The sequence below is a fragment of the Schistocerca americana genome, chromosome 5 (assembly GCF_021461395.2).
Source record: "Schistocerca americana isolate TAMUIC-IGC-003095 chromosome 5, iqSchAmer2.1, whole genome shotgun sequence".
Lineage (NCBI taxonomy): Eukaryota > Metazoa > Arthropoda > Insecta > Orthoptera > Acrididae > Schistocerca > Schistocerca americana.
Genome location: NC_060123.1, coordinates 698977150 through 698990254, shown reverse-complemented (window position 1 = coordinate 698990254; position 13105 = coordinate 698977150).

The window sequence follows — 13105 nt, the reverse complement described above, 5'->3', positions numbered from 1 at the left end:
CGATGAAAAATAGAAACTGCAACGGAATTAAATACAAAGGGCACAATGTCGACTAAAGTACAAGAGGACTGACACTCTAACTTGTTATGATTCCAACCTTTTTTGTGAGTCCAGGTTTCGATTCCGATGCTTCACTTCAGGTTTTCTGTATACCTTGGAACTTCGTATTGACGACGAAGCTCAGAAACTGCATCAGAATTATATTCAAAAGGCACAATGCCTTATTAAGTACAAGAGGACTGACACTCTAACTTTCTATGATTTGAACCTCTCCTGTAAGTCCAGTTTTAGATTCCGATGCTTCCCTTGTGGTTTACTGTATCCCTTGGACCTTCTTATTGACGATGAAACACAGATATTGTATCCGAATTTAATTTCAAAAGGCACAATGCCGACATAAGTACAAGAGGATTGAAACTCTAACTCTCTATGATTTGAACCTCTCCTGTGAGTACAGTTTTAGATTCCGATGCTTCACATCAGGTTTACTGTATCCCTTGGACCTTCTTATTGACGATGAAACACAGATATTGCATTGGAATTAAATTCAAAAGGCACAATGCCGACTTAAGTACAAGAGGATTTTCACTCTAACTTTCTATGATTTGAACGTCTCCTGTGAGTCCAGTTTTAGATTCCGATGCTGCCTATCAGGTTTACTGTAACCCTTGGAGCTTCTTTTTGACGAGGAAACACAGAAATTGCATCCGAATTTAACAGATAATACACAATGCCGACTTAAGTACAAGAGGACTGACACTCTAACTTTTAACAATTTGAACCTCTCCTGTGAGTCCTGTTTTAGATTCCGATGCATTACTTCAGGTTTACTGTATCCCTTGGAGCTTCGTATTGACGATGAAACACAGAAATTGTATCCGAATTTAATACACAATCCACAATGCCGACTTAAGTACAAGAGGAATGACACTCTAACTTTCTATGATATGAACCTCTCCTGTGAGTCGAGTTTTAGATTCCGATGCTTGCCTTCAGGTTTACTGTATCCCTTGGACCTTCTTATTGACGATGAAACACAGAAATTGCATCCGAATGTAATACAAATGCCACAATGCCCACTGAAGTACAAGTGGAGTGACACTCTCACTTTCTATGATTTTAACCTTTCCTGTGAGTCCAGTTTTAGATTCCGATGCTTCACTTCAGGTTTACTTTATCCCATGGACCTTCTTATTGACGATGAAACTCGGAAATTGAACCCGAATTAAATACAAATGGCACAATGCCGACTTAAGTACAAGAGGACTGACACACTCACTTTCTATGATTTGGAACCCTCCTGCGAGTCCAGTTTTAGATTCCGATGCTTCACTTCAGGGTTACTGTATCCCTTAGACCTTCTTGATGAGTATGAAACACAGAAATTGCATCGGTATTAAATTCAAAAGGCACAATGCCGACTTAAGTACAAGAGGACTGACACTCTAACTTTCAATGATTTGAACCTCTCCTGTGAGTCCATATTTTGATTCCGATGCTTCACTTCATGTTTACTATATACCTTGGACCTTTTTATTTACGATGAAGCACAGAAATTGCATCCGAATTTAATTGAAAAGGCACAATGCTGACTTAAGTACAAGAGGACCGAGACTCTAACTTTCTATGATTTGAAACTCTCCTGTGAGTCCAGTTTTAGATTCCGATGCTTCACTTCAGGTTTACTGTATACCTTGGACCTTCTTATTGACGATGAAACAAGAAAATTGCATCCGAATTTAATACAAAAGGCACAATGCCGACTTCAGTACAAGGGGACTGACATTCTAACTTTCTATGATTTGAACCTCTCTTGTGAGTTAAGTTTTAGATTCCGTTGCTTCACTTCAGGTTTACTGTATCCCTTGGACTTGCTTATTGACGATGAAACAAAGAAATTGCATCCAAATTTAATACAAAAGTCACAATGCCCACTTAAGTACAAGAGGACTGACACTCTAATTTTCTATGATTTGAACCTCTCCTGTTAGTCCAGTTTTAGATTCCGATGCTTCACTTCAGGTTTACTGTATACGTTGGACCTTCTTATTGTCGATAAAACACAGAAATTGCATAGGAATTAAATTCAAAAGGCACAATGCCGACTTAAGTACAAGAGGACTGACACTCTAACTTTCTATGATTTGAACCTCTCCTGTGATTCCAGTTTTAAATTCCGATGCTTCACTTCAGGTTTACTGTATACCTTGGACCTTCTTATTGACAATGAAACACAGGAATTGCATGCGAATGTAATTCAAAAGGCGCAATGCCCACTTTAGTACAAGCGGACTGACACTCTAAGTTCGTATGCTTTGAACCTCACCTGTGAGTCCAGTTATAGATACCGGTGCTTCACGTCCGGTTTACTGTATCCCTTGGACCTTCTTAATGACGATGTAACACAGAAATTGCATCGGAATTAAATTAAAAAGGCAAAATGCCGACTTAAGAAAACAGGACTGACACCCTAACTTAATATGATTTTAACCTCACCTGTGAGTCCAGTTTTAGATTCCGATGCTTCACCTCAGGTTTACTGTATACCGTGGCCTTCTTATTGACGATGAAACACAGATTTTGCATGGGAATTACATTCAAAAGGCACAATGCCGATTTATGTACAAGAGGACTGACCCTCTAACTTAATATGATTTGAACCTCTCCTGTGAGTCCATATTTTGATTCCGATGCTTCACTTCATGTTTACTATATATCTTGGACCTTTTTATTGACGATGAAGCACAGAAATTGCATCCGAATTTAATTGAAAAGGCACAATGCCGACTTCAGTACAAGGGGACTGACACTCTAACTTTCTATGATTTGAACCTCTCTTGTGAGTCCAGTTTTAGATTCCGTTGCTTCACTTCAGGTTTACTGTATCCCTTGGACTTGCTTATTGACGATGAAACAAAGAAATTGCATCCAAATTTAATACAAAAGTCACAATGCCGACTTAAGTACAAGAGGACTGACACTCTAACTTTATATGATTTGAACCTCTCCTGTGAGTCCATATTTTGATTCCGATGCTTCACTTCATGTTTACTATATCCCTTGGACCTTTTTATTGACGATGAAGCACAGAAATTGCATCCGAATTTAATTGAAAAGGCACAATGCTGACTTAAGTACAAGAGGACTGACACTCTAACTTTCTATGATTTGAAACTCTCCTGTGAGTCCAGTTTTAGATTCCGATGCTTCACTTCAGGTTTACTGTATACCGTGGACCTTCTTATTGACGATGAAACACAGATTTTTCATGGGAATTACATTCAAAAGGCACAATGCCGATTTATGTACAAGAGGACTGACCCTCTAACTTTATATGATTTGAACCTCTCCTGTGAGTCCATATTTTGATTCCGATGCTTCACTTCATGTTTACTATATCCCTTGGACCTTTTTATTGACGATGAAGCACAGAAATTGCATCCGAATTTAATTGAAAAGGCACAATGCTGACTTAAGTACAAGAGGACTGACACCCTAACTTAATATGATTTTAACCTCACCTGTGAGTCCAGTTTTAGATTCCGATGCTTCACTTCAGGTTTACTGTATACCGTGGACCTTCTTATTGACGATGAAACACAGATTTTGCATGGGAATTACATTCAAAAGGCACAATGCCGATTTATGTACAAGAGGCTGACCCTCTAACTTTATATGATTTGAACCTCTCCTGTGAGTCCATATTTTGATTCCGATGCTTCGCTTCATGTTTACTATATCCCTTGGACCTTTTTATTGACGATGAAGCACAGAAATTGCATCCGAATTTAATTGAAAAGGCACAATGCTGACTTAAGTACAAGAGGACTGACACTCTAACTTTCTATGATTTGAAACTCTCCTGTGAGTCCAGTTTTAGATTCCGATGCTTCACTTCAGGTTAACTGTATACCTTGGACCTTCTTATTGACGATGAAACATAGAAATTGCATCGGAATCAAATTCAAAGGGCACAATGCCAACTAAAGTACAAGAGGACTGATACTCAAACTTTCTATGACTTGAACAACTCCTGTGAGTCCAGTTTTAGGTTCCGATGCCTCACTTCAGGTTTACTGTATACCTTGGACATTCCTATTGACGATGAAAAATAGAAACTGCAACGGAATTAAATACAAAGGGCACAATGTCGACTAAAGTACAAGAGGACTGACACTCTAACTTGTTATGATTTCAACCTTTTTTGTGAGTCCAGGTTTCGATTCCGATGCTTCACTTCAGGTTTTCTGTATACCTTGGAACTTCGTATTGACGACGAAGCTCAGAAACTGCATCAGAATTATATTCAAAAGGCACAATGCCTTATTAAGTACAAGAGGACTGACACTCTAACTTTCTATGATTTGAACCTCTCCTGTAAGTCCAGTTTTAGATTCCGATGCTTCCCTTCTGGTTTACTGTATCCCTTGGACCTTCTTATTGACGATGAAACACAGATATTGTATCCGAATTTAATTTCAAAAGGCACAATGCCGACATAAGTACAAGAGGATTGAAACTCTAACTCTCTATGATTTGAACCTCTCCTGTGAGTACAGTTTTAGATTCCGATGCTTCACATCAGGTTTACTGTATCCCTTGGACCTTCTTATTGACGATGAAACACAGATATTGCATTGGAATTAAATTCAAAAGGCACAATGCCGACTTAAGTACAACAGGATTTTCACTCTAACTTTCTATGATTTGAACGTCTCCTGTGAGTCCAGTTTTAGATTCCGATGCTGCCTATCAGGTTTACTGTAACCCTTGGAGCTTCTTTTTGACGAGGAAACACAGAAATTGCATCCGAATTTAAAAGATAATACACAATGCCGACTTAAGTACAAGAGGACTGACACTCTAACTTTCTACAATTTGAACCTCTCCTGTGAGTCCTGTTTTAGATTCCGATGCATTACTTCAGGTTTACTGTATCCCTTGGAGCTTCGTATTGACGATGAAACACAGAAATTGTATCCGAATTTAATACACAATCCACAATGCCGACTTAAGTACAAGAGGAATGACACTCTAACTTTCTATGATATGAACCTCTCCTGTGAGTCGAGTTTTAGATTCTGATGCTTGCCTTCAGGTTTACTGTATCCCTTGGACCTTCTTATTGACGATGAAACACAGAAATTGCATCCGAATGTAATACAAATGCCACAATGCCCACTGAAGTACAAGTGGAGTGACACTCTCACTTTCTATGATTTTAACCTTTCCTGTGATTCCAGTTTTAGATTCCGATGCTTCACTTCAGGTTTACTTTATCCCTTGGACCTTCTTATTGACGATGAAACTCGGAAATTGAACCCGAATTTAATACAAATGGCACAATGCCGACTTAAGTACAAGAGGACTGACACACTCACTTTCTATGATTTGGAACCCTCCTGCGAGTCCAGTTTTAGATTCCGATGCTTCACTTCAGGTTTACTGTATCCCTTAGACCTTCTTGATGAGTATGAAACACAGAAATTGCATCGGAATTAAATTCAAAAGGCACAATGCCGACTTAAGTACAAGAGGACTGACACTCTAACTTTCAATGATTTGAACCTCTCCTGTGAGTCCATATTTTGATTCCGATGCTTCACTTCATGTTTACTATATACCTTGGACCTTTTTATTTACGATGAAGCACAGAAATTGCTTCCGAATTTAATTGAAAAGGCACAATGCTGACTTAAGTACAAGAGGACCGAGACTCTAACTTTCTATGATTTGAAACTCTCCTGTGAGTCCAGTTTTAGATTCCGATGCTTCACTTCAGGTTTACTGTATACCTTGGACCTTCTTATTGACGATGAAACAAGAAAATTGCATCCAAATTTAATACAAAAGTCACAATGCCCACTTAAGTACAAGAGGACTGACACTCTAACTTTCTATGATTTGAACCTCTCCTGTTAGTCCAGTTTTAGATTCCGATGCTTGACTTCAGGTTTACTGTATACGTTGGACCTTCTTATTGACAATGAAACACAGGAATTGCATCCGAATGTAATTCAAAAGGCGCTATGCCCACGTTAGTACAAGCGGACTGACACTCTAAGTTCGTATGCTTTGAACCTCACCTGTGAGTCCAGTTATAGATACCGGTGCTTCACGTCCGGTTTACTGTATCCCTTGGACCTTCTTAATGACGATGTAACACAGAAATTGCATCGGAATTAAATTAAAAAGGCAAAATGCCGACTTAAGAAAAACAGGACTGACACCCTAACTTAATATGATTTTAACCTCACCTGTGAGTCCAGTTTTAGATTCCGATTCTTCACTTCAGGTTTACTTTATCCCTTGGACCTTCTTATTGACGATGAAACTCTGAAATTGAACCCGAATTTAATATAAATGGCACAATGCCGACATAAGTACAAGAGGACTGACACTCTCACTTTCTATGATTTGGAACCCTCCTGCGAGTCCAGTTTTAGATTCCGATGCTTCACTTCAGGTTTACTGTATCCCTTAGACCTTCTTATTGAGTATGAAACACAGAAATTGCATCGGAATTAAATTCAAAAGGCACAATGCCGACTTAAGTAAAAGAGAACTGACAATCTAACTTTCTATGATTTGAACCTCTCCTGTGAGTCCAGTTTTAGATTCCGATGCTTCTCTTCAGGTTTACTGTATCCCTTGGACCTTCTTATTGCCGATGAAACACAGGAATTGCATCGGAATTAAATTCAAAAGGCACAATGCCGACTTAAGTACAAGAGGACTGACACTCTAACTTTCTATGAATTGAACCTGTCCTGTGAGAACAGTTTTAGTATCCGAATTTAATAGAAAAGGCACAATGCCGACTTAAGTACAAGAGGACTGACATTCTAACTCTCTATGATTTGAACCTCTTATGTGAGTCCAGTTTTAGATTCCGATGCTTCACTTCAGGTTTACTGTATCCCTTGGACCTTCTTATTGACGATGAAACACAGAAATAGAATCGGAATTAAATTCAAACGGCACAATGCCGACATAAGTACAAGAAGAGTGACACTCTAACTCTCTATGATTTGAACCTCTCTTGTTAGTCCAGTTTTAGATTCTGATGCTTCACTTCAGGTTTACTGTATCCCTTGGCCCTTCTTATTGACGATGAAACACAGAAATTGCATCGGAGTTAAATTTAATAGGCACAATGCCGACTTAAGTACAAGTGGACTGACACTCTCACTTTCTATCCTGTGAGTCCAGTTTTAGATTCCGATGCTTCACTTCAGGTTTACTGTATCCCTTGGACCTTCTTATTGACGATGAAACACAGAAATTGCACTCGAATTTAATACAAATGGCACAATGCCGACTGAAGTACAAGAGGACTGACACTCTCACTTTCTATGATTTGAACCTCTCCTGTGAGTCTATTTTTAGATTCCAATGCTTCACTTCAGGTTTACTGTCTCCCTTGGACCTTCTTTTTGACGATGAAACACAGAAATTGCATCGGAATTAAATTTAAAAGGCACAATGCCGACTTAAGTACAAGAGGACTGACACTCTCACTTTCTATGATATGAACCTCTCCTGTGAGTCCAGTTTTAGATTCCGATGCTTCACTTCAGGATTACTGTATCCCTTGGACCTCCTTATTGACGATGAAACACAGAGTTTGCATCCGAATTTAATACAAAAGGTACAATGCCGCTTTAAGTACAAGAGGACTGACACTCTCACTTTCTTTTATGTGAATCTCTCCTGTGAGTCCAGTTTTTGATTCCGATGCTTCACTTCAGGTTTACTGTATCCCTAGGACCTTGTTATTGACGATGAAACACAGAAATTGCATCCGAATTTAATAAAAATGCCACAATGCCGACTTAAGCACAAGAGGACTGACACTCTCACTTTCTTTTATTTGAACCTCTCCTATGAGTCCAGTTTTAGATTTCGATGCTTAACTTCAGGTTTACTGTATACCTTGCACCTTCTTATTGACGATGAAACACAGAAATTGCATCCGAATTTAATACAAAGCTCACAATGCCGACTTAAGTACAAGAGGACTGACATTCTAACTTTCTATGATTTGAACCTCTCCTGTGAGTCCAGTTTTAGATTCCGATGCTTCACTTCAGGTTTACTGTATCCCTTGGACCTTCTTATTGACGATGAAACACAGATATTGCACCCGAATTTAATACAAAAGGCACAATACCGACTCAAATACAAGAGGAGTGACACTCTAACTCTCTATGATTTGAACCTCTCTTGTTAGTCCAGTTTTAGATTCTGATGCTTCACTTCAGGATTACTGTATCCCTTGGACCTTCTTATTGACGATGAAACACAGAAATTGCTTCCGAATTTAATACAAAAGGCACAATGCCGACTGAAGTACAAGAGGACTGACACTCTCACTTTCTATGATTTGAACCTCTCCTGTGAGTCCAGTTTTAGATTCCGATGCTTCACTTCAGGTTTACTGTATCCCTTGGGCCTTCTTATTGACGATGAAACACAGTGTTTGCATCCGAATTTAATACAACAGGCACAATGCCGACTTAAGTACAAGAGGACTGACACTCTAATTTTCTATGATTTGAACCTCCCCTGTGAGTCCAGTTTAAGATTCCGATGCCTCACTTCAGGTATACTGTATCCCTTGGACCTTCTTATTGACGATGAAACACAGAAATTGCATCCGAATTTAATACAAAAATCACAATGGCGACTTAAGCACAAGAGGAGTGACACTCTCACTTCCTATGATTTGAACCTCGCCTGTGAGTCCAGTTTTAGATTCCGATTCTTCACTACAGGTTTACTGTATCCCTTGGACCTTCTAATTGACGATGAAACACAGAAATTGCATCCGAATTTAATACAAATGCCACAATGCCGACTTAAGTACAAGAGGAGTGACACTCTAACTCTCTATGATTTGAACCTCTCTTGTTAGTCCAGTTTTAGATTCTGATGCTTCACCTCAGGTTCACTGTATCCCTTGGACCTTCTTACAGACGATGAAACACAGAAATTGCATCCGAATTTAATACAAATGCCACAATGCCGACTTAAGTACAAGAGGAGTGACACTCTAACTCTCTATGATTTGAACCTCTCTTGTTAGTCCAGTTTTAGATTCTGATGCTTCACTTCAGGTTCACTGTATCCCTTGGACCTTCTTATAGACGATGAAACACAGAAATTGCATCGGAATCAAATTTAAAAGGCACAATGCCGACTTAAGTAGAAGAGGACTGACACTCTAATTTTCTATGATTTGATCCTCTCCTGTGAGACCAGTTTAAGTTTCCGCTGCTTCACTTCAGGTTTACTGCATCCCTTGGACCTTCTAATTGACGATGAAACACAGAAATAGCATCCAAATTTAATACAAATGCCACAATGCCGACTTAAGTACAAGAGGACTGACACTCTCACTTTCTATAATTTGAATCTCTCCTGTGAGTCCAGTTTAAGGTTCCGATGCTTCACTTCAGGTTTACTGTATCCCTTGGACCTTCTTATTTACGATGAAACAGAGAAATTGCATCCGAATTTAATACAAATGCCACTATGCCGACTTACGTACAAGAGGACTGACACTCTCACATTCTATGATTTGAACCTTTCCTGTGAGTCCAGTATTAGATTCCAATGCTTCACTTCAGGTTTACTGTATCCCTTGGACCTTCTTATTGACGATGAAACACAGAAATTGCATCCGAATTTAATACAAAATGCACAATGCCGACTTAAGTACAAGAGGACTGACATTCTAACTTTCTATGATTTGAACCTCTCCTGTGAGTCCAGTTTTAGATACCGATGCTTCACTTTATGTTTACTGTATCCCTTGGATCTTCTTATTGACGATGAAACACAGAAATTGCACCCGAATTTAATACAAAAGGCACAATACCGACTCAAGTACAAGTGGACAGACACTCTCACTGTCTATGATTTGAACCATTCCTGTGAGTCCAGTTTTAGATTCCAATGCTTCACTTCAGGTTTACTGTACCCCTTGGTCCTTCTTATTGACGATGAAATACAGAAATTGCACCCAACTTTAATACAAATGGCACAATGCCGACTGAAGTACATGAGGACTGACATTCTCACTTTCTTTTATTTGAATCTCTCCTGTGAGTCCAGTTTTAGATTCCGATGCTTCACTTCAGGTTTACTGTATCCCTAGGACCTTGTTATTGACGATGAAACACAGAAATTGCATCCGAATTTAATAAAAATGCCACAATGCCGACTTAAGCACAAGAGGACTGACACTCTCACTTTCTTTTATTTGAACCTCTCCTATGAGTCCAGTTTTAGATTTCGATGCTTCACTTCAGGTTTACTGTATACCTTGCACCTTCTTATTGACGATGAAACACAGAAATTGCATCCGAATTTAATACAAAACTCACAATGCCGACTTAAGTACAAGAGGACTGACATTCTAACTTTCTATGATTTGAACCTCTCCTGTGAGTCCAGTTTTAGATTCCGATGCTTCACTTAAGGTTTACTGTATTCCTTGGACCATCTTATTGACGATGAAACACAGATATTGCACCCGAATTTAATACAAAAGGCACAATACCGACTCAAATACAAGAGGAGTGACACTCTAACTCTCTATGATTTGAACCTCTCTTGTTAGTCCAGTTTTAGATTCTGATGCTTCACTTCAGGATTACTGTATCCCTGGGACCTTCTTATTGACGATGAAACACAGTGTTTGCATCCGAATTTAATACAACAGGCACAATGCCGACTTAAGTACAAGAGGACTGACACTCTAATTTTCTATGATTTGAACCTCTCCTGTGAGTCCAGTTTAAGATTCCGATGCTTCACTTCAGGTATACTGTATCAATTGGACCTTCTTATTGATGATGAAACACAGAAATTGCATCCGAATTTAATACAAAAATCACAATGGCGACTTAAGCACAAGAGGAGTGACACTCTCACTTTCTATGATTTGAACCTCTCCTGTGAGTCCAGTTTTAGATTCCGATTCTTCACTACAGGTTTACTGTATCCCTTGGACCTTCTAATTGACGATGAAACACAGAAATTGCATCCGAATTTAATACAAATGCCACAATGCCGACTTAAGTACAAGAGGAGTGACACTCTAACTCTCTATGATTTGAACCTCTCTTGTTAGTCCAGTTTTAGATTCTGATGCTTCACTTCAGGTTCACTGTATCCCTTGGACCTTCTTATAGACGATGAAACACAGAAATTGCATCGGAATCAAATTTAAAAGGCACAATGCCGACTTAAGTACAAGAGGACTGACACTCTAATTTTCTATGATTTGATCCTCCCCTGTGAGACCAGTTTAAGTTTCCGCTGCTTCACTTCAGGTTTACTGTATCCCTTGGACCTTCTTGTTGACGATGAAACACAGAAATTGCATCCGAATTTAATACAAAAATCACAATGCCGACTTAAGCACAAGAGGACTGACACTCTCACTTTCTTTTATTTGAACCTCTCCTATGAGTCCAGTTTTAGATTTCGATGCTTCACTTCAGGTTTACTGTATACCTTGCACCTTCTTATTGACGATGAAACACAGAAATTGCATCCGAATTTAATACAAAACTCACAATGCCGACTTAAGTACAAGAGGACTGACATTCTAACTTTCTATGATTTGAACCTCTCCTGTGAGTCCAGTTTTAGATTCCGATGCTAAACGTCAGGTTTACTGTATACCTTGCACCTTCATATTGACGATGAAACACAGAAGTTGCACCCGAATTTAATACAAAAGGCACAATGCCGACTTAAGTACAAGAGGACTGACATTCTAACTTTCTATGATTTGAACCTCTCCTGTGAGTCCAGTTTTAGATTCCGATGCTTCACTTCAGGTTTACTGTATCCCTTGGACCTTCTTATTGACGATGAAACACAGATATTGCATCCGAATTAAATTCAAACGGCACCATGCCGACTTAAGTACAAGAGGACTGACACTCTAACTTTCTAGAAATTGAATCTCTCCTGTGAGCCCAGTTTTAGATTCCGATGCTTCACTTCAGGTTTACTGTATCCCTTGGCCCTTCTTATTGACGATGAAACACAGAAATTGCATCCGAATTTAATACAAATCCACAATGCCGACTTACATACAAGAGGACTGACACTCTCACTTTCTCTGATTTGAAATTCTCCTGTGAGTCCAGTTTTAGATTCCAATGCTTCACTTCAGGTTTACTGTCTCCCTTGGACCTTCTTATTGACGATGAAACACAGAAATTGCATCGGAATTAAATTTATAAGGCACAATGCCGACTTAAGAACAAGAGGACTGACACTCTCACTTTCTATGATATGAACCTCTCCTGAGTGTCCAGTTTTAGATTCCGATTCTTCCCTTCAGGTTCACTGTATCCCTTGGACCTTCTTATTGACGATGAAACACAGAGTTTGCATCCGAATTTATTACAAAAGGTACAATGCCGACTTAAGTACAAGAGGACTGACACTCTAATTTTCAATGACTTGAACCTCTCCTGTGAGTCCAGTCTAAGATTCCGATGCTTCACTTCAGGTTTACTGAATCCCTTGGACCTTCGTATTGACGATGAAACACAGAAATTGAATCCGAATTTAATACAAAAATCACAATGGCGACTTAAGTACAAGAAGACTGACACTCTCACTTTCTATGATTTGAACCGCTCCTGTGAGTCCAGTTTTAGATTCCGATTCTTCACTTCAGGTTTACTGTATCCCTTGGACCTTCTAATTGACGATGAAACACAGAAATTGCATCCGAATTAAATTCAAACGGCACAATGCCGACTTAAGTACAGGAGGACGGACACTCTAACTTTCTAAAAATTGAACCTCTCCTGTGAGTCCAGTTTTAGATTCCGACGCTTCACTTAAGGTTTACTGTATCCTTTGGACCTTCTTATTGACGATGAAACACAGAAATTGCATCCGAATTTTATACATATCAACAATGCCGCCTTACGTACAAGAGGACTGACACTCTCACTTTCTATGTTTTGAACCTCTCCTGTGAGTCCAGTTTTAGATTCCAATGCTTCAGTTCAGGTTTACTGTCTCCCTTGGACCTTCTTATTGACGATGAAACACAGAGTTTGCATCC